The 23,674-nt window shown below is 37.8% G+C and overlaps 1 protein-coding gene across 1 annotated transcript in view; it reads left to right on the forward strand.

Annotated features, from left to right (window-relative positions):
- adgrl2a (adhesion G protein-coupled receptor L2a) overlaps positions 1 to 23,674 on the forward strand; it is a 271,298-nt gene that overhangs the window by 117,250 nt on the left and 130,374 nt on the right. Inside the window, exons 7-10 of the mRNA XM_077534344.1 lie at positions 6,728 to 6,850; positions 16,766 to 16,870; positions 19,322 to 19,417; positions 22,593 to 23,188. The gene's annotated coding sequence lies outside the window, so the exon portion shown is untranslated. The remainder of the gene's footprint in view (positions 1 to 6,727; positions 6,851 to 16,765; positions 16,871 to 19,321; positions 19,418 to 22,592; positions 23,189 to 23,674) is intronic.

The following is a 23,674-nucleotide window of genomic DNA, read 5'->3' on the forward strand; positions in this document are numbered from 1 at the left end:
GACCACTCTACGACTCACTGGGTGTCCGGCAATTTGGTGACAGAAAGTAGATGAGACCTTAGACCAGGTGAAACAAGGTAGTGGTTGTGGTGCAGGTGGTATAATGGGATTTTGGTGGATTCGGTAAAAAAAAAAATATATATATATATATATATATATATATACATTGTTGTTGTTATTATTATTAATATTATTATTATTATTATTATTATTATTATTTTAAATTATTATCATCATCTTTAATATATGTTTTTGTTTATTTTATTTTATTGCTTATAAACACACTTTGCGTGTGCTGATGGACCCTACTGAGTCCATTTTGCAAGTCCACTTTGCTGCGACCCTGTAGAACAGGGCTGGGCAATCTCGGCCCTCGGGGGCCGGAGTCCTGCAGGTTTGGGATGTTTCCCTTCTCCAACACAGCTTATATATGATCAGGTGCTTCTCATAATGACCTCGTTCACCTGTCGGTTGAGTACAAGCACCTGTCGCTAACGCCAAACTGTGGCAGGGTTTTTACCTTCTGGACCTGGTTTTCCCATCTCTGTCAGTAAGATTGCACTTTGCATTATACTTCGCTAGACACAAAAAATATTGGCCTATGAATCAAATGAAAAACATTTCCAAAGTAATGTCACTTCTCTAATCTAAAAGAACTAGTTTTTGGAGGGGTTCTATCCATTCTATTTTGGTGCATAAGATGGCCTGTGGTGGCATTTACATGAGAACTAGGACTGGTGGTGAGCCTGGGCTCCACCGCGCAGTTGGCTATCTCCCTAATCCAATCTAGTCCTATGGTGCTGGCAATGCTGTACCGTTGCTGCAGCAGCAGGGGACTGCTTTGTGAGGAGAGGACGGGTGTTCTAACTTCAAGAATCTCAAACCATTCAGGCTTCTCTTTCTATGATGCCACGCGGTATGGGATCGAGTGGCATTGTGATGCCCAAGGTTAGCATTTAACCGCTTGTCATATTCAATCTGGAGATGACAATACAGCAGCGAAATAATGTTTAGTAAGTTGTCAAAGTCAAACACGATCTGTTTCGATGTTTTCCCAAAGGATACCATAGCGCTCAATCATTTGTAGATGAATCTATTACTATTATTAAGTTATTGTCACTCTAGCCATTTAGATAGTCAGGATAGACTTGTGTGCTACTTTTTTTTTTTTTTTTACAGAGTTAATTTCCAGTTCTTCATGATCACTGGCCATGTGATGACATCGCAAAAACAAAAACAGGACCTGCTCATTTTAAAGACCCTGCAGTCAGTTCAGTGATTTCTTTCTAAATTATGTAAGTGTGGGCGTTGCCAAGGTGGAATAAAGTTTTGACTGGCAAACTCGTTTGACTATATTTGCAAATACGTTCAAAAGTATCTGCAAGTACGTTTGAACATATTTGCAATTATGATTGAACGTATACTTGCAGGCTAAATGCAAATAAAATTTCTTCCCCATAATGCCACAGGGTATTGCACAATATATATATATATATATATATATATATATATATATATATATTAGGGGTGTTAAAAAAATCGATTCGGCGATACTACATCGCGCGATTCTCGAATCGATTCAATAATCGGCAGAATCGATTTTTTTTTTTTTTTTTTTTTTTTTTTTAGGATTCACACCTTGAGCATGGAAGAATGTTATATGAACAGCACATTAAGCCTTAATATTTTTATTTTAATGCTGTTCAAATGTGAAACAGATTGCAAACTGTTTGTGTACAGTGGCTCACGGTTATAAGCCTCAAGTTTTAGATAAATATATTCATACAAATCTTACAGTGTACATGTACAAATTTACTGATAGTATTTTCTAAATTTGAATGGAAAAAAATCGCAACAATCGACTTATAAATTCGTATCGGGATTAATCGGTATCGAATCGTGACCATTCGTATCGGGATTAATCGGTATCGAATCGAATCGTGACCTGTGAATCGTGATACGAATCGAATCGTCAGGTACTAGGCAATTCACACCCCTAATATATATATATATATATATATATATATATATATATATATATATATATATATATATATGTACACGTTTGAACATATTTGCAGGTACGTTCGAATGCATGCTAAAATGCAGCTTTTTTTTTTCCCATAACGCCAACTTGTGCATGCGCATGCCATGTGGCATTATGCCGAACGGACATAATAATAAAACTATAAAAAATGTTTTGTTTTTCTGTTTTTTTTTGTTTGTTTTTTAAACAAATTGGTATAATCTAGGTCAAATGCTGAAAATATATATATTTTTTACTTGTGTAATACCCCATGACATTATGGGGAAAAAAATATACCGGTAGTTTTATGCATCTTGTCATACATTCGAACGTACTAACAAACACATTTGCAAGTGTGTTCACACAAGTTTGCAAGTCGAAAATATTTACTGCACATTGGCAGCTCCACATTTCTGTACTAAATACATTAATTACATTTGATGTGCATAGACTGGGAACAATTGAATTGTTGAGATATAACGTTAAACTCTTTTTCACCAAGGCTGTGTTCGAAAGGTTGTCACTTGTTTTTGCGTCGTGTTGGTCTGCATATCAGGGAAAGTTACCAGTTTATTATTAAACACAGCAGCACAGATTCAACCTGTCTCACACTCATATTCATTGTACTGAACAAAGAGTAGGATGAATCCTTTTCGATCCTTTCCTGTCTCGACTGTCGCTATAATTTGTACAAAAAAAACCCATCAATATTTACTCAGCCCTCAGAAACAAAGTTATTATCCAGCTCCATGCTGTCAGATGTCCATCTATTGTAGTTTCTCACCAATTGAAGACACATCCTACCCAGGCTTCAGCAGAGTCTTTGCTTCATTGTTCCTGGCACAACAGCTGTGACTTAATGAGACCATTCCAAAGTGCCCAAAGTCTGAGCTGCTTCCACTACTGCCTCCTCATTGACCACATGACCATTGTGGCCGAGGTATTCACTGGGTCTTAATAGTAAGACACATAAGAATGCAGCGGTGGCTGAGCCTTTGCCACATGGCGGCCTAGCTGGGAAAGCTCGTGAACTCAATTCCAACAGCTTATGTTTACCATGACAAACCAGTGACCTATGGGTTCATGCTCCTAATTTGGGGAGAACCACCCACATGCATAAATATTAACTTTCTGGAGGCAGCTCAATTTAGTCTAATATCTGAAATGTTTTCTTTCTCTTTCACATTGTTATCAAATTGCTGCTCATTTTCAAATGTTACCAATAGAATTCAAGAGACATAATATTTAGACAAATTTGTTTGATAGCCTTTTCAAAGACTGAAACTGGAATTGTAAAGCCATCTAAATATCGAAAAAGTCTTCCTTGGATCCACCCACCACCCTGCTGACAAAGTTTTGTGGAAACTTTTTTGCAGGAGTGCGGAACCTGGTGATGTCTAATCCGTGCGATCACCTTTCCCGCCTATTACGAATGATCAACTTGCATAATGGCAACAGAAATGGAATGACTAAATGAGCTTCAAATTCAAGAGTGTTAAAGTAATTCAGCGATGTCTCCTGAAGTGATATGCACACGTGCTGAAAATAGTGCGAGGTCAACACAGTGTGGACATGGGAGGGGAGGGTAATTGCGACCAGTTAACACAAACATTCATTCCAATTCTCGACATGTCCATCTCACTCATTTCATTAGCATGTCAGGTGGTAGTGTTCCAACCTGGTGCTGTAACTGACAGGAATACAAATATTTTGGTATTCGGATATCCGATTGAAAATGTTATTGAATAATCGGGTATTCGGATAAAAATAAAATTATATATTTTTTCTTGGTTAAAAACACTGAAAAAGACATGAAAGAAAACGATGCAAAAAAAACACATTTCCACTTAGTAATGGACAATGGGTTTTCATTTTGAGATAACCTTTTCCCCCTCTTCTACACAAAAGATGTCTTTATAATATGTTCTATGCAGCCCCACTAGCAAAATCCATCCATTTTTATCCATCTCTGGGGGCAGCCATTTTGAGCTGAGCTGTGATTGGTCGTTACCTGAGCCTAATACTGAGTTTGAGGATGGTCGGAATTCAGATATATCTGAATTGTTTTTTCCCAGTTCCGACTTGAAAGCGTTTAAAGTGAAATAAACAACCAAAATGGTGGATGGTGATAAAATGTTTTTTATTTTGGTTCTCAAAACTAATCTGACCTCCAGAATAATTTCACGTAAAGAGATAGCGGCATACTGCCGTGTGCGTTGTGTTACGTGCCGCTATATTATGAATGAAGAAAGCTATCTAGTTCTTGACTCGAGGAAATTGTGTTTTACCATTCACGGTCTATTTTCCAAAGGGATCACCATTGTAGAGTGACGTCACATTAGTCCGCCGGTGATGGTGGGGTCCTTTTTTTTTTTCTGACTTCGCAAGTGGAATTTCCGAGTTTCAAGGGGGCGTTCCCGTACACACTTCCTCGTCCGACTTCGACCATCCTTGAATGCAGCATAAACATTGTGATGTCATTTTTAGTTGATAGCATGTAGCAAAATGGCTGCTCCGTGTGACAGCTGGATTTTGCTGTTTAACTCATCAACGCAATATTGTAGGCAATAATCCCCCTTTAAATTTAAACTGTGCTTAGCAGCACAATATTTTCCTCTCTATAAATGAGATTTTTGACAAATCTCACCTGATAGATTTTGGTCTAAGTGATGTCAGAACCACAGCACAAAAAGTGCTCAAAAGTGATCGGTAGGAACGACAACTGTGTCAGCTATCAGCATCAAGTGTAATTCATATTGTCAATTAAACTGCCTTTGAAACGTAATCTGACCGCTCACGCAAGCCTATATGCTTCATGCTAGCCGCTAACACTGCTATGAGCTACTGCTAACGCTAGTAGCTGCTAATGCAAGAGCCGCCGCTAAACACAGCATAATTACATCTTCTTCTTTTTTTACCTCCTTAATTGGCAATTGAACTTAATTTCAGGACAAAGTCGTGTTGTTGACGTCGGTAGCAACAGTTTGTGGCAGCAATATGAACAGCTCAACCATAACTGGGAGACGAGTCAAGTCAGCCGTTACGTCACACAACACGCTGGTGGGAACAACTTTGAAATAAAAGCATACTAAAGCATTGATGTCCATGTATTATTTGGTTCCGTAAGGTTTATTTTGAAGTTGGCCTTCTCACCACATTGGCGTGGTGTTACTGTCTGTATAAACAATTGTTGCTTGACTACTTCCTAACTACGCCTAACTAGAATGCTGTCACTCTGACTGATATGACGTACAAGTATAGTTGTTAGACTTGATAGATGGAATAGTGATGATGATAGGCAGCAATGACATTATGAGAGCATCCTTGTAGAATCATGAGAAGATTTGATATGGAAGCTTTTTTTTTTTTTTTTTTTAATTAAATGAATTATAGCACATGTGCGGAAGAGTTACGGCGTGACAGTAATACAAAGCAGTATATTACACGAGTGGAATTCTCGACATATTAATCTATATTCAGCTAAGTGTTACAACTACACTGTTCATATTGTCAAGTTTGTACCTGAGGAAACAGTGTCTGTCACAGCGTGGCACATATGCATACAAATTGGCGCGCTTGCGTATGAAGACCCATACAAACAAGGGTGTATTAAATGCCAGGAGAAAAGATGATGCTGAACAGCCTGGAGTCACACCCTCTTAACCCCAGGAAGAACACAGCATGGAGCTGTCACTTGAGTCAGGTGTCATTATCGCTGCAGGTCTGAGTTCTTAGTGAAGGCTGACAACTTTATGATTTGATTCACTCGAGCTGAGAAGTAAAAAGGGAGGATGTCAGTGAGACCTCATAATGAAAAGGTATTATTCATGCATTCTATTGCATGATGTTATGCAAATGCACAAAATCTGTGTGCAGTGAGGGCACAATAGGGCATAACATAAATCATACATTTGCAACAATTATTCATCTTTTGTTAATCTCGTCACAGATTTGTGACTGGTTTTGTAGATATTAGGATGTTAAGTACACCATTACACCATCATATATTAAAGGAAAGTAAAATCTGGCCACATTTTAGCTTCTGCTTTTAACTCATTCACTCCCAGCCATTTTCACAGAAGCAATCCCGTTCGCTCTCGGCTGTTTTACGGGATTTTGACTGATTTTGCAAGGCCCACAGAATATTGTGTTCAATTGCTATAAAAGCATCAAAAGAAAGAATAAAATCTCTTTTTTCATCAGGAAAAAAAAAGTATGTTTCTATCTGTTTCCGTTTTGCAGCAATTAGCATTAGAAGAGAGCTAAGTTTCATTAGTTTTCACAAATCTATTTAAAATTGGAAGTAATTTAGCTTTTTTTCTAGATGGCCCTAGTTGATCTCCTTTGCTCTGCTGTCACCTGCTGGCCGTTTGTGTAAAAACTACCATTTCTGCAACCGTTCTTTGCAGTTGAGAGGCTGCATCAAAGCCTTCTGTATGCTCTAGCATAAAACAAAACAAAAAAACGTATAAATACGTCTTTGGGACACTTAAAACATAAAAAAAACATATTTACACGTTATTGGGAGCAAATGAGTTAACGTGAACAATACCGTACCACCTCATCAGTGAAGCATGATGGCGTGGGCATGTATGGCTGTCATTGGAACTGGGTTGAATTTTATTGATGATGTGACTGCTGACAAAAGCAGCAGGATGAATTCTGAAGTGTTTCAGGCAATACTTTTTTCTTCATTTTCAGTCAAATGCTTCAGAACTATGTGGACGGCGCTTCACAGTGCAGATGGACAATGACCTGAAGCGTACTGCGAACGCAAAGGCAAGAAGTGGAATGGTATGCAATGGCCACCTGATTTGAATCCAAGTGAGCATGTTTTTCATTTGCTGATGTCTAAACTGAAGGGAAAATGTAAGCAATAACAAAATCATCAGGGATGAAATTCAACATCTGGTAATGTCTATGTGTATCTATGTAATTGACTACAAATGATTTGCAACAAGTATTTCAAAAAAATGAAAGTTGAATTTAGAATAGTTAATTTGTGCCATTACTTTTGGTTCCTTCAAAACAGTGAGGCATATATACAAATTGTTCCTCCACCGTTCACCTTGTAAAAACCCTCAAATTAAAGCTGACAGCCTGCAATTAAAGCACATCTTTTTTAAGTTTAATTTCAAACCCATTGTGGTGGGCCTTAGAGCCAAAAAGATGGAAATTTTGTTCATGTCCCGATATTTATGGGCCTGCCTGCAATTTATTAACAACTGTTTGTTCCTCTATTATAGCAAAGGCATGTGGTTAGCACATCAGTCTTTTTGTGTCAAGTTTGCGGAAAAAGCTTGTATTTTTGTGGTTAAAAAAAAAAGTGATAGCTCTGTGAATATTATTACGCACAGTACAATTAACTCATTCACTCCCAGCCATTTTCACAGAAACATTCACCTTCGATCCCGGCTGTTTTGCTGGATTTTGACTGATTTTGCAAGGCCCACAAAATTTTGTGTTCTATTGCTATAAAACTATGGAACCTACCAAAGGACAAATTAAAGTCTCTTCTTTAATCAGGAAAAAAAAAAGTATATTTCTACCTGTTTCCGTTTTGTAACAATTAGCATTACAATATAGCTAAGATTCATCATTGTACACAGATCTATTTAGAATTGTGAGTAATTGAACTTTTTTCAACATGGCCCTGGTTGATCTCATACTCTGCTGCCACCGGCTGGCCGTTTGTGTAATAACTACCATTTCATCAACCGTTCTTTGCAGTTGAGAGGCTGCATCAAAGCCTTCTGTATGTGCTAGCGTTAAAAAATAAAACAAAACAAAAACAAAAAACAACAACATATAAATACGTCTTTGGGACACTTAAAACATTTAAAACATAACGTATTTACACGTTTTTGGGAGCAAATGAGTTAAGAGTATTTGGGCCACCCTAAATAATGAGAAAAAAAAGTATATATAATCTTGTTAAAAAAAAAAGTTACAAGAATGAAGTTCTAGTTCTAAAACACGCTAATTTAAAATGCTACAAATATTGGTTAAAAACATTTCTGGTTTGAAATTGAGCAAACCAAACTGAAGAGGTGATTTTAGTGTGTATATGATTTTTCTCAGAAACTGACAAATATGTATACAGTGATGATAAACTCTTTATACTAATGATGGCGTTGGCGTGAAAAATATGAGCATAGAAGAAGCTCAGTGGTATTGACAGTGCAAAAATTCACTAACTTGATTTTTTTTTTTTTTTTTTTTTATGATTTGTTCACATAGTGTTATGATTTGTGTATATCATGCTTAGGTTCATTTCTTGTTTTGGCTTTGTGTCCTGTCTTGCTCATTAGATTTTGTTTGCACCTGTGCTCGTCCACCTGTTCCCTTGTGTCATCCAATCATCTCCCCCAGCTACTTGTGTCTTGTCCAGGCGTCTCTTTCTGTCTTGTCAGTTGACTTGTAGTTAGTTTGCTGGTTTCTTTCAGACTTTGGTGGATCATTGTCACTGTCGCCTCTTTTGTGTTTTGTTGTTACTTTGTGTTTTTAGTCTTTTCAGAACTTTTACCAAATCCAATTTTTACTTTGGGTAGGGAAGAGGTATTCTTTGTGATCTAATGACAAAATCTTCAAAACCCTGCACACACTGCTCATGATAAAGTCCCTAAACTTGTTGAGAATTTTCTTGTGCAAAAATCTAATTATCCAACTTAATGTGAACCTCCCCCAACCCAAGATAATGACGTACAAAGGCATTTCCCCCATCATTGTGACAGATGCAAAGTGAATGACATAATATTAAAACACTTCCTCATCAAGAGATAAAAATGTATATTTCCCGTGCCTGAAGGCAGTCAATTATATGACAAGTACATCTAATGAACAATGCAAGACTAGTCAGAATTTAATCAAAAGGCAGTAGCAGGGTCCCAGTGCAGATGGGAAATGATTAACACAGTTAATCAAACATCCCAGCGTTAGGTTAAACACGGCCAGCCTTTGCCATCATCTGAAATATGGATGGGATGCTTTGCACATTTCCATTTTTCCCTTTCCTTTCGCCTTTGGAACATTTATGGCATTTATCATGTTGACCCTATTTATTCTGCTGCTTTCATGAAGGTATTTACTAGGGGTGTGAATTGCCTAGTACCTGACGATTCGATTCGTATCACGATTCACAGGTCACGATTCGATTCGATACCGATTAATCCCGATACGAATTTATAAGTCGATTGTTGCGATTTTTTTTCATTCAAATTTAGAAAATACTAATCAGTAAGCTTGTAGAGTGTAAGATTTATATGAAAATGTATTATTTATTTATCTGAAATTTCAGTCTTATAGAGGTTGTAATCTGTTTCATGTTTGAACAGCATTAAAATAAAATATTAAGGCTTAATGTTCCGTTCATATAACATTCTTCCATGCTCAAGGTGTGAATCCTAACCCGAAGTCAGACGTTTTGTTGAATATTTTTCCATTAAAAATGGAAGTTTAAAAATCGATTCACACACACAAAAAAAAAGAAAAAAAAAAGGCAATGATGATAAGACGTTGAATCGGTAATACTACCGAATGAACAATTCTGAGCTCTTAAAAAAAAAAAAAAAAAAAATCGATTTTTTTTTTATTGAATCGATTCGAGAATCGTGCGATGTAGTATCGCGATATATCGCCGAATCGATGTTGTTGTTTTTTAACACCCCTAGTATTTACGTTAGCCCTGACACCGCTGACGAATGTCCTCTATTCGAGAACAAATGCAGACACATTTAAATGAGCGAACAATTACTAAACATTCTATTGAAGCCAGCTGGTCAAAGAATCAGTGAGGAGCTGAACTAAGAGCAAGATATTTGTCTGAGAATCCAGAGATTCTCCCAAAAAATGACTTAAGTCGATGTACAGTGCTTTCATTCCATGTAACTTCCATTAGGTGGATATTATACACATAATTAGATGTGTTCAAAAAAACAAACAAACAAACAAACCAAAAAAAACCATTTTGACTCAGAAAAAATCGGTTTTGATCCAAAAGTTGTGAGTGCATTGAGCTGAACCAAATTGTTTCACTTGAAATATCTTGAGATATATATCGAATAGTCTTTTAAATTAGGGATATCCAAACATCATGATACGATATTATCACGATATGAAGGTCACAATATGATAATTAGCACAATATTGTGGGGGAGCTTGGCGATACAAAAAAGGTCACAATATTGTTAAAAAAAAAAAGAAGAAAAAAAAAGCTTATACTTAAAAAAAAGATTGATTTTGGTACAATACAGCAACGCATATAAACAACTTAAATATCCAATAAGACTTAATATTGAGGCACTTACTTGCTAATGCACGCACACGTTGACTTCCTCCACATATTAACTCGGTTCACAAGGCAAGCATATTATGTTCCTCTTCGTCTGATCAATAGCATGGATTTTAAACATACAAGGGCAAAAACATGCCTTGTGAAAATTAAACTGCACTAAAAAACTAACCACCAGAGGGTGCTAGAACTGCACAAATGGAAATCAACCTGACTGTTTTTTTTGTGTGTGTTTTTTTTGGGTAGTTTTAATATCGCGATATCACAATATTGTCAGTATCGTTACATCCCTTTTTTTAAATGCAATATTTACGGTAACCTACTGATAGGTTCATTCATACAGTGATCATTTTAAACTTTTTCACTTATGATTCCGATATTGCAGTCCGATACCGATTTCAATCCGATACAATATCAGCAGGAATGAAATGTGCTTTTATTTAGTTTATAGTTTGAAATGTTAGAAGAGACTTGCTCAAGTGATGCTATTAAGATAAAGAACCTCAGTCAGCAACAACAGTAGGTATGAGAATATACCGAATATTTGTGTTACATAAATTCAACTTCAAGCATGACAATGTACTCTACTTAAATTAAATGAATGAAAGGACCCTGAGAAATAAACCTAATAATCTCAATGAAAACAATGTATTCTATTTGAAGTGCAACGTCCAGTTGCTGCTAGAGCAGGAGCAGAGTCTGAAATGGACTCGTCGTAAATGAGTGCTAACATCGGAGATTTGGAATGTAGACCAATATAATCCGATAATGTTTGTTATGCTGATATCAGACTGATAACTAATATCAATATCGGATTGGGACACTCCCAATATATAATATCGTGAAATGACAACAAGGAAGTCATACCCTCTCAAATTCAGCCAGACTATATCGAACCAAATCATAATCCAAAAACATTACACTTTAAAATAAACTTGAATCCTGTCACTCTCCTTGATACTCCTTGTATCAACATATGTATCAATTAATTTTTTTGGAGCGATGCTTCCCCTGATAATGATCTAAACTGGTAAATTTAATATCTTGGCTTAAAGCTTTCCCAGCATTAATAAAATATATACAGTAATGCATTGTCCAAACATATACATTTATGCTATTTATTGACTTGGGAAATGTATTTACTGTATGAACCCAAACACCAAAACCACAAACATTTCTATAAAGCCAAGTTAACCAAACAGTATTAGTTAGGCCCTTTCGTATATATATTTTTTAAACTGGGTCATGATAAGACCAAAGCTAGTGGTGACCTAAGACTAATTCAGTGATCTAGTTTTCATAAAGAGTATGTATCAAATAAAGTATCCACCTAACGCAGAGATGTCCAAGTTCGGTCCTCGAGAGCCCCTATCCAGCCTGTTTTCCATGTCTCCCTTCTTCAGCGCAGCTGAATCTAATGATCAGCTAATCAGCAAACTTTGCAGAAGCCTGATAACGATCATGATCGTGAATCAGGTGTGTCAGTGGAGAGAAACATGGACAACAGGCTCGAACTTGGCCACCCCTGACCTAACCTAACCTAACAGGCACGATCGCCTCCATCGTTATTGTTTGCTCGCGTGTGCTATTCAGAATGATTCCCTTCAATGCGGTTCGCCGCGGTGTTAGTTTGAAGTGGACAATCAAAGCCCCAAAGTGAGGCAAGCAACTATCAGCTTTTGTAGATGTTTTTTTTTTTACATTCTCAAAGTCAGCAACAGCAACTTTAGTTCCATTCGCAATTTACCACGCAACAGTAATTAGCTATGATTACAAAGTATCTCTTGAGAAATTGGGACAGAACAATTTAGTGCATTGTCCTCAGGAATGAAGAGATGCCCTTCCTTTACATGTCGTTTTCCACTCTTGGATTCTCTCAAGAAGACGCTACTAATCAACTATTTGATTGCTTTTGGAATAATTAAGTTCAATAATTAGGGTGACTCATTCCAGACTTTTAACTGTGTAAATGAAAATGTTTGATATCGTCCATCGTGGCGGATCTTACAAGCAGACGTATTTTTGGTTTGCAGAAGTTTTAACAAAACTTTGTTGACTTGGTAATAAGCTCAAGCATCTATAGCTTGTATATATATTTTTTTTTTTTGTAAAAACCCTGGGGATCACCTTCTGTGTTTTGGAACGGTAATGTTTTATGGAAATAAGCTATATGTACTTAAAACTTATAATTGTGTTCCTTTCTACTTGGACAAAGCAGTTACTTTTAATTTGGTGGAATTAATCGGAATCCAAAATTGAAGGGAGGAATGTCTGTCCACAATGATGAATGCTTAAGTAAGATTTTGCCTCAATTAAATTTCAGGCAATTATTCGGGAAGATTATTGACCTCTAAAGGGACTACTGAGGTCACATATTGTCCTCTGTCTTTGCAGCGCAGTATTCATCTTCATTAGGGAGAACAATTGAAGTTGTTTCCTGCTCAAACGAGAGGGTATTAACGCAGACAGATTATCCCCTGCACAGTTCACTAAGAAAGTTGATTTCTATTATAGTCAGTGCAGGTAAAATGAGATTTCCTTGCACACATGTTTTTTGTTTTTAATATATTGACCTTACAGCTCTAAACCACTGGTGCTTTCTGGTCTTTACACACCATGGTTCAAGTAACACCGTATTTATCTACTACTATGTCACTCAGAGGTAAACAGCATAAAAGTTGGACATGCAGACTTCCCATGTGGTTAAACGGATCACTGAAACATTGCCACTAAAACAGAACATTCTGAGATGGATGCTGCCATTCCTGACTTTATTTTATCTTCATATTGTCACAGTAATGTTTTGAATGCCAATGCGTGGGAGGCAGGTATGTAGGAAGTGAACACCTTCACCTTTGGGGTGGCGTGGGTCAGTGGTAGAGTGGTGGTCTCACAAGAGGTTGTGGGTTCGATCCCATGCCATGTGACCACGTCAAATGATCCTTGAGCAAAATACCGAACCCCCTGATGACATATGAGTAGTTGAATGTAAGGTGCTTTGAGGGCCTTGCAAGGTGGAAAAAGTGCTATACTATAAATGAAGTACCATTTACCGTTCAAGAGTGGCACTTGGGAATGTTTAGCCTGCTAATGAGCATTAAACTGTTAAGCAATCAGTCAATAAAGCCCTTCTCGATGGTGTATCAAGACCTTTGTCGCCTCCGTTGGCTTTTGATGCCGGCCTAGCAAGGAGGAGCATTAGCTAGCTGGTACGACAGACATGACATGGATGGATGTAAAACTTTACCAAAAGCGAAAAACACCCGAGCGAGGTTAAAGTACTTTATAAATAAGTTATTTTAAACTTGGTTGTTGGTGTTGACCGGCTGTGTTAGTGTGTCGGTCGTGTGCAGTCTTACACTGTGTTTTCAATAAATGTGAATAGAAGGCTTGGTAAAGCGCTTCGGACAACATATGGTGTGGCTAAAGTTCTATCATTATGTCAATATTTTTTTTTCAGTGTAGGAAGAGCTTATACCTGGAACGATGCTTCTCTGTATACATTCCTGAAGTTTTTTTTTTTGTATGAATAGCCATTCTTTTGAGTTATATTAGTGCTATAAGTAGTGCGCTAGTTAGCATTAGCAAGCCAACTGCGCGTTCCATTGTGCATTAGCCTTGAGCAAGCTACATTTGGGAAACAAGCTAAACAAAGTGAGTTTGCATTTAAGTGTGCACTGTGTGTGATTCTCTTCATTTTGTGTGTTTAGTTTTAGAGTTAACCGCAACTGGCGTGTAATAAACAGCTTGAAACATTGAGGGACTGTTTGCTATCTGCGAAACTGTGTACTCAGTCTGCTCAGGGAGGGCAGAATATATACTATAAAAGCTATAAAAATTTATAGTTAGCTACATAGAGTTGCAGTTGTAGTCCGCATGCTGTTTTTGTGGAAAAAGGCACTTTCCGTACAATTCAAAACTTTTATAAAATGTTTTTTTTTTAAAAGGACATTTTTAAAAGCTGCATTGGTCATTCTGTCTTGCAAAGCAGCCTAAAGCAAGACAAGTCTTTGCACATCTATAGATTTAAGCATAAATCATTGTCAATCAAATCATTTTGAATCGCAAATCGATTCTGAATCGAATCGCAGACCCCCCAAAAAATTGAAACTGGATCAACTTGTGAAGCAGCCAAGTAATTCGTAATAAGTTATGCCAAGTCTTTGTGTATTTATTTTTAGTGCATGTGATTGCTACATTACTGTTGTTAGCCTGACATTGTAGTCTTACACATTCTCCTAGTCGTGTGGTAACAATTGCGAATACTGATCCTCAAGTCTGGAGACGATTGAAGAGTAACTGTCCAGTGGGGGGAAAAAATGCCGGTTTATTATTTCACATTTGTTTCAAAAGGCTTGCAAGAGAGCATGGAAACTTGCAGATGTTCTCATTTGTTGGCCAATGTTTTATAATTCCTGATTATAATACATCAGCTTGATGAATTCTAATTATGATAGCTCCATTTTTGTCTTTCTTCCCTCCAAGTGTTGCACTTGTGAGTGAACGGGTGTCTCGCTCAATCATTTCAAAGCACACTGAGCATGGGGCTGCGTTTACAGTGAAAATGCCACATCTTTTGAAAAATATGTCAATTTTTCCACGAGACAGACTTATAGCATGGCAAAATGAAGCAAATTGGAACTGTTGGCCTCTGCTGAACCATATTACTGGGGACCATATATCATTTTTTTTATAGGTCACATGTGAAGTACATCTGTTTCCACTTGCCCAAGTTTCCATACAAAACATTTGAATAGAGATTCTTCATGTATATCCTTTGCTCCCCTGCTCTTGTTTAAACCAACATGTGCCTCATACATCAGCCAAGCCGTCAAAAGACTCAAAGGCTGTGTTGCACTAGAACTTTCTCAGCTCGTTTGATTAAAGAATGTAGTCGTAGAAAGGCGTACGATGTTTACGCCACAACACCATGATTTGTTTATGCAGTGCGGTCTTTTCAGAGTCAACTTTTCTGACAGTTGTGCAAGCCAGAGCCCAACATGGCCGGGCCCAACTTGGCTTTTTCACTCAAATTTGATCTCATGTGTTTGACTTCTTTTTAATTACTTCCTGTCTGCTGGGTCAATTATAAGTCCTGGGTTCTTTTTAAGGGGGAGCGCAGCATTTTCAACAGACAGTGATTAAATAAGTGAAATGTGAGCACTATCATGAGATCATTCATTGGGGCTTGATTTGATAATATGTTATACGGTATACCGATTCCAAATGTACTTTTTAATGTTTAGACAGAGTTGATTACTCGTGCCGTCCATTTTAATTAAACCAGGAGAACAGACAAAGAAGTCTATTGATTGAAAGTAGGTTGAAGACTTAGAACACTTTGAAGTCTTATTCTGTTTTTCCATTATTGATTTCAGTGGCATGGGTGCCACCCTATTGTCACTTAATTAAACAGCCGTATTAAAAAAAAAAAAAAAAAAAAAAAAAAAAAAAGTTTAAAAGCTCAAACAGTGCTCACCCATACAAGACAGGTTTCCATTAACAAATTCACACTTAAATTAACCCGAGAAGAAATCAGTTTGTGTCAATCTGTGTAATTTGGATTCCGAATTTGTTACACTAAACTTCACCGTTAACATTTCAGCAAAAACATTTTGGGTTGTTTTTGTGACACTTGAGTTATATTTATATGAGCTCCCTTTTCTTTTTCTTTTTTTTTTGCTAACTAGACTTTCTTGTTAGGTTCTTAAACATGTGATAATATAATATCCTCAATGGAAACATACCTGGGCTGTTGTTTAAATTTGCAAAGTGCAATAATCTTCATATTGTTAGACCCTGTCATTCTTCTGCATTCAAATTAACGTCAGCCACCAAAGTTCCTCTAGTTTAGTTTAGTCACATTACATAAACGATACTTACATGTTGTGCTACATGATTGAATACTTAGCTAAAAGGGTAGTTGGAAGAGCTCAAAGGAAGCATACTATGACTCAATGACATATTACATCATTCGCTGTAGAAATAATTAATTGTTACTGTCAATGCCGCCCACCACTGTGATTGGCAGGCCGGCACATGCACGTGTGCCACAAAGGGATTGCGCAAGGGACCCATGAGAAACCAAAATAAATAAATACATGTAAAATATTGATACTAGCACTCTGGTATCGATCCGACGTTAGTATAGATTCTGTCGATACTTGGAGCGCTCTGCACATCCCTATTCAGCAGCATATATTATAGGTTAAGAATAGTTCATAGTTGTACAGGTCACAGGTTGATTTCCAAAACACATCGTACCCACACAACGTAAATAATAAATAAGCCTGCGCAGAGCCTATCGCTAACCCAAAGGAAGTCCCGTTCAACATGTGCAAAAACAGGGCAGCTCCTTGTGGAGGTGGAGAAGTGAGGTTAAGACTCCAAGTGGCATGGTTGCCCATGGCTACATAAATATTAACCGACTCGTCTCTGTGGCGAGACAGGTCTTCTTTGATTGGAAGTCTGCTGCAAGAGCTTGATATCCAAGGAGACCACTGAAGGCACCCTGGCAAAATTGATGCGTGACTACCGCGAGAGTCCATGTTGAGGTAATGTGGGGAGCTTTCCTTCACCAAGACACAGCTGGGAAAAAAAGTCACAATAAGTGCACAATTAGTATGTGTGTGTATATATATATATATATATATATATATATATTGGGATAAATTATATTCAATTACAAATGATGTGTTCCAAAATACTAATGTGGTGTGCTACATCTCCACTCAATGCTCCAGCTTGTCAAACAGCAGCAACAACTCTACACCACTCACATAAGATCTGAATCAAGCCTTTTGTGCTTAAAAGCTGTTCTGAAAAAACATAACACAAAAACAGGAAGTAGAAATCTACACCACTAAGTTACTATAGTGACAGCTTTTTTTTAATATTAATAAGTGGAGTTGGCATTCAAGTTATTCCCACAAAGGTGCCAATACCACTTTCTACCTGACTTTTTATTTTGAAGCATTCAACAGTGAAGGTACCCCTATAAGGATATGTGAGTAAAAATAAATAAATAAAGTCATTTAATTAGAATTTATTTTTATTTATTAATACTTACATGGTTCTACTGCGTTATAGTGAGGAGTCAATTTATACTGAATTTTGTTACCAAATGGTCTACTGTTCTTTTACTGCAACTTTCAAAATCCTTGTAAAGCATACATAATTTGTTCACTAACATTATGCAAACACGCAATGACCTTTTCAGTATTATTTATAGTTTTTTTTGTATGTTGCTAGCTAACTTTACTTCGTTATAAGTCATGCCAAAGGCCGAAAATGTTGCAATTGTAGGCAATTGTGCTGCTTGGAAACATTGAAAAAGCTGTTTTGACTGAGCGCATTTATTCATGTGCGCTGCCGAATGTATTTTATATCCTGCACACATCCATGTTTCAATGCTAATCAGTTAGCTTTATTTCTGTAGGAATACAAGTACATGGGTCAAGGTAGTGCATAAAATGAATAAGTTATATAAAGGGAGAAACAAATGAATTGAATATGTTGAGCAACAAGTCATGGTGCTTATAAGAAGCTTTGATAATTGTGCTCTGAAACTTTAAATCTGACCCCAAAAAAAAAAACCTTTGGCCACAGAGCTCTAATTTATCAGGGTCAGCCGCAGTCCTGTGACTGGTCATGTGTGCCTGAGATGTCAATCATGTGCAAATATTTTGGGAAGGAACTAATAAGCATTGTTCACAGAACAATTCAAGGTTAAGAGCCAGGCTTTGAGCCACATGAGAAATTGGGAGGTATGTTTGCTCACCGGGCATGACTGAGGCCGGTACGGAGCATCCGCCATTATCTCCACATGATAAGACAATGGAAAAAACAACAGGAGTCATGTCTTTACTAGCGAGCAAACACAAATCGTGTCTGTTGTCTGCCAGTTTTGATTGTTGTAGGAGGAGCCAGGACTGGACTGGCACAAAAAAAAATTAAAATAACAGCCGTGGCATTTAGGCTTTGACCAACCTTGTGTACGCTTAAATTTGCATGCATACGAAGCAGATGCTAACATGCTAACTCTAGTAGATTCTTCCCACCACACACAAAATATGGGGTAAATGTCCTATAAGTTGTAAAAACTTTCTATGGGGCAGGTTTTGTAGATATTACTCAGCATAAACAAAAACATTTACAGCACAAACAACAGTGGTGGCCAAATCAGCAGATGCTAACATACCTAAAAACAAAAGTGCACGACATGAGTGAAGCTGCTACCTTAGATGGCATATTGACCACACATAGAGGAATAAGAAATCTGCATTGTACAAAATTCTAACCTTCCAAGCTTTTGTATAATCGCAAGGACAATGAGAGGGAAATTCATTGCAGAGCTGTCCGATAGGAAAAAAGGACAAAAAAAAAAAAGTACTCTTGTCGCTTCATAGGGATCTGTAATATCCAACCTTGTCCATCTTTTCCATCTCATTATGTCCTTTTCATCAAAGTGAGATGTGAATTCACTTGGGTGGAATATTGACGGATAAACGCGAGTTTTATCGTTGCTCCTTTGTTAGTCATTTTTGTGGCGCCCCAACTACCTTACCAATGTGGCGTCGTTTTCGGATTCTGTGAAAATTACGGATATAACTGACGTTAAAGACTCAAATATTTTATTGGAAAGACATATTCTTCTAAAATTTGTAGTCAGACTTGACTCCTGAGCACCCCTGGCTACCACGTAGCACTGCCACTCATGTTGGCTGGTTCAGTTTGCTGTCTATATTGTAAATTGATTAATGGCCTGCTCAATCTAAATTGTGGGACTAGCTTTTGGGAAAAATGGAGAACAGTAGTGATTAAATAGTGTTGATGCCAAATAACACTGGCTCAACGGGCATTTGCCCTATATGCCGAATGGCCAGTCCAGCTCTTGGAGGGCTGGAGCATAAAGGTTCTAACATATCAAGCGAATGGCGTTCAAGTGAAAAAAAAAGTGATTAAATTGACAACTCTTCTTGTACTTTCTTTGTCTTGTTTTGTAGGGTGACACAGCTCCTGAGTCCAAGTTGCCAAAGAACCTAAATGAAGAGGAGATTGGCATAGGCCTATGCTAAATTCTGCCTCACCAAAACCTAAATGTAAGTCTTAAAAGCGTAACGTTTGCAATGCAGACATTTCCAGCACCTACATTGAATACCACTAAAATTTGAGATGATTACATTAACATTCTTCATTTTATTCAATTATAGTTTACTGTTGTTTTTAGGAGTTGGCTGTGTTTTTTTTTTTTTTCTAGCTAGAAATGATTCCAGGTAGTCAGATAGAAGCATTAGCCTCTGTTTAAATAAGAGTGTAGCTATGACTCCATGCACATTAATATTATAACTCATATATATTCACAGTATCCCCAAAAGGTAGTTTTAGTGGTTTACATGCAGAATTTCATATAAATGTCTTTTTTTTTTTTGGTTTGTTATAGTGCTCAATTCTGGGAGCTTGCTTATTCCAGGAAAAAAACAAAACAAAACAAAACATCCCATTAATGTGTATATGTAAAGATGCTGCTTACCCCAGAAATGACTATGGTTAGCAATATCTTTGTTTTATACTGTAAATCCAATTTCTAAATCCCATTCAATCCATTCCTCTTTTGCTGTGGCTCGACATTTAAATAACCTTTGCACATTTTTTGGTTTAGTCACAGAATTTCTCAAAAATGAAATTGCATTCAGACATACAAAACAGCCAAATTTGTCTTGCCTGGCTGTGAGCTCAGCATCCTTAAACCTCTGATCCTACTTGTAGAATCGCCCCCTGGCACACGATAAACTAATTATTTGCTCGCTGAAGTGAAGAATGCTGAATTGTATGACCTTGAAACTTTTTTACGTTTAGCGCAACAATTGTTTTTTTGAATTCCGAATGTCAGACCTCACTGCCTGTCAATTTGAGATGTTTCAATGTCAATACAGTGCACATTTCTACATGAAAAAAAACTTTATTCACAATGCTTAGTGTACCTTGCAGCATACAGCACCTGGTGCTTCCGAGCTTCCTTTTGCAAGATCTGCTAATGTGACTGTAACTCATAAACACTTTGTGACTCATGGAAAACATAAAAGAGCAAACGCAACACACACAATGGGTGTGATTTCTCTAATAATAAACTGTCTTCACCTGTAGATGGTTTATGTTGAGTTATCTTTTCAAACGAATAGTCGAATGCCCTCTGTTGGCAATTTGGACTGCACACCAGTATGAATACAAAATTGCTGTTTAACAAAGCCATAAAGACACCACATGTGTTTTTAGTCTCTGCTTATAAATAAACATTTTTTCCAGCTATGGATGCTTGCCACCGGGTGACCTTTTATTACATCTGTTTTCTCTTTTTTTTTTTTTTTTTTGTCCTGCCCCCACCCCACAAATGGCATGTATTATTATGTAAAATTATGCTTATAAAAACATAAGTCAGCCCCTCGCCTGCATTCACCTTCACCTGGTGAGCATGACTCAAATTCACGTTTCCCCACAGTGGGTGAAAGACAGTTTTTATTGAAGCCAGGTGCCCTGCCTCGTAATATTTCAGGACAGAACTTCTCGGCCACATCACAACACGCAAATCTGCGCACAATGCAGAAATAAGCATGTGCGTTGACCTGCTTTTTTTTTTATGAAAGTAACAGAGTCCCTTATGCGGCTAATGCATACATTGAATTTGTTCATTTTTTTTTTATATATATCAGGAATCACTAAATGTACCAAATGCTTAGATGAAGACGTCAAATAATTACTAAATATACATTTTAGATAGATAGATAGATAGATAGTAGGGGTGGAACGATACGGGTAAACCACTATTCGATACTGTGACGATATTTGGCTCACGATATCGATAATATCACGATACACGATATCTACGATTTTTGATGTATTGTTCCCAAAAAAACAAAAAATTAGCAATATATCACAATATGTGATTGAAAAAGCCAGGAAAATGTCTAATTATGCATTTATTCAACGCCAAAACTTTGTACAATGTACAAAGAAACATGTAGTGCCTCTTAGCCTTATAACTGTAAACATTGTAAAGTGAGACAAATTCAGGTGCATAAACATTTATAACATACTGCACAACTGGACACATTACATCGACATCTACAGTCAGTGTATCGATAATTTATTGCAACGGAGAGCGCAACAATATATTGCGATATAGATTTTTTTTCTCCCACCCCTGGTAGATAGATAGATAGATAGATAGATAGATAGATAGATCGGTCGTTAGCTCGCTAGCTCGCTAGGTAGATAAATAGGTCGCTAGCTAGCTAGGTCGCTAGCTAGCTAGGGGTGTTCACCGCTCCAATAACAGATGATTTTTATGTACCTCAATGGGTGCAGTAAGATTTAAGGATTGTTTATTTCAAAATGGTACAATTCAATTAGATTCAATGTCATCACAATTCGATTTGAATATGACTGAAGTTGTCCGGTCAGTACTACATACACACACACACGCACACCCCCGCACGTTTGTCTCTGTATCAGCGTGGGGACTTCCCATTCACATAATGCCTTTCCCTAACCTCAACCATCAAACATTATTGCATACCCCCATTAGTTACCCTAATCTGAACCAAAACCCAATTCAAACCTAAACTCTAAAACCAAGTCTTGACCCTCAAAAAGAGGTCTGAACTTGTGGGGGCCACCAAAATGTCCCCACAATTTCAATTCGGTGCCCACAAAGGTAGTTAAACCTGGAAAAAAAACACGTGTGAACGGGCCCCACAATGTAGCAAAGACAAAGTCACACACACAAACACATGGACGGTACATTTTAAAGTGGAACAATTCGATTTGTGCATTCACTCTTTTAAATTCAGACTGATTTTTTTGTTACACCCCTAACAGATAGATAGACCTTGTCAAATCAATGCATCTCTTGACAAAGTTAATCATGGAGGCAGAAATGTTGACACACACTTTCGGTTTGGTCCCATTTTGATTATATAGCCGTGTCTCATTTTGTGGTCTTGGAGTGCTCATATGAAAAAGAAAAAAAAAATGCTGAAGCATATTTTTGCTTGACCACTGTGTCATGGTGGAGGTGTTTTATTGCTGTGATTTCTCCCCAATGTAATACGACAGTAGAGACGAAATCCTCCTTTTCATTGGTTGACTCGACAGGACTGCCCACTGTAGCACATCACTGTTTGCACTAAAGCAAAGGATACATCTCAAAGCAGAAAAAGAGCCAATAAATGATGTATTGATAACATCCTCTCCATGATTTCGTTTGAATTTCCTCAGAGTACAGAAAAAAAGATGGCACGCTAAAAAGGCCCCTGCTGCTCGTCCTGCTGCTGCCACACGGTCCGGATCCGTGAAAGTCCGGTCCGGGCTTTTGTCCCTCCTCTTCCCTCAGTGGGTGCCCGCACACGGCAGCCTGCTCTCGGCCGAAGCAGCACTGGCTGGCTGCCTCTGCTTACTGGAAGTCCACCGCTCGTCCATTCCTCCTTTACCCCGAGAGCGGGCTCCATTTCGGCTTTAAAACTTCTCTCACACGGACGGAGCGTAAGCGGCGGATAGAGCCACCAAACGCCCGCTGACACTTCTTCTTTTTTTCTTCGATACACAAGAGGAGCCCAGACTTGGTGGTGTCGGCTCGGTTCCGGCAGAGGTGTTGAGGAGAGCGCCTTTTGGCTATGGAAGTGTGCCCCTGGAAGAGAGGCACGGCCGGGCTGAGAGGAGAACCTGTCGCCGACTGAGAACCAGCCTGAAGAGGGGCATGCCTCAGACCCGCAAACCCGCACAGGACCCCCCATCAGACACTATCTGACATCACCCCCTCCTTTCTTATTCTTATTTTTCAATTCAGATTTTATTTCGCCCGGCTTCGCTGCAAGGTAAGTTTTTATTGCACTATGAATGAAGATGGCTTTAAGTTTGAATGTGGAGCAACTTTGCCCACTTTTGCACGCATACTATCTCGCGTGCTCGCGATTCAATTAAAAGAAGCTTTTTGTATTTTAGGAGCTTAAAAAGTCACACGCAGATTGAGAGCCGATAACTCCAAAATACAGAGAAAAACAAAAATACTGTGCAACAGATGTGCGGCCGCGTTGAGCCTGCATCGCGTTTCAGAGAAGCTAAAACATTCATTTCTTCTTATTCGTTCAGTTATGATTTTTTTCTTTTTACAAATCCGCTGATGCTCTTGTTACATTCAATGGGGGATTTTTAGTGGAGCTGTGACCTGAGAAGTGATTTTTGTGCACATTCAAGGGCTAATCCTTTATAATTGGACAGAGGATATTTAGTCAAAGGAAAAATTAGTCTTGCAATGTAATAATTACTTTTAGGGAAAAACTGGTGGAATGGCCTTGTAAATG

This window comes from Festucalex cinctus, chromosome 10, assembly GCF_051991245.1.
Source record: "Festucalex cinctus isolate MCC-2025b chromosome 10, RoL_Fcin_1.0, whole genome shotgun sequence".
Classification (NCBI taxonomy): domain Eukaryota; kingdom Metazoa; phylum Chordata; class Actinopteri; order Syngnathiformes; family Syngnathidae; genus Festucalex; species Festucalex cinctus.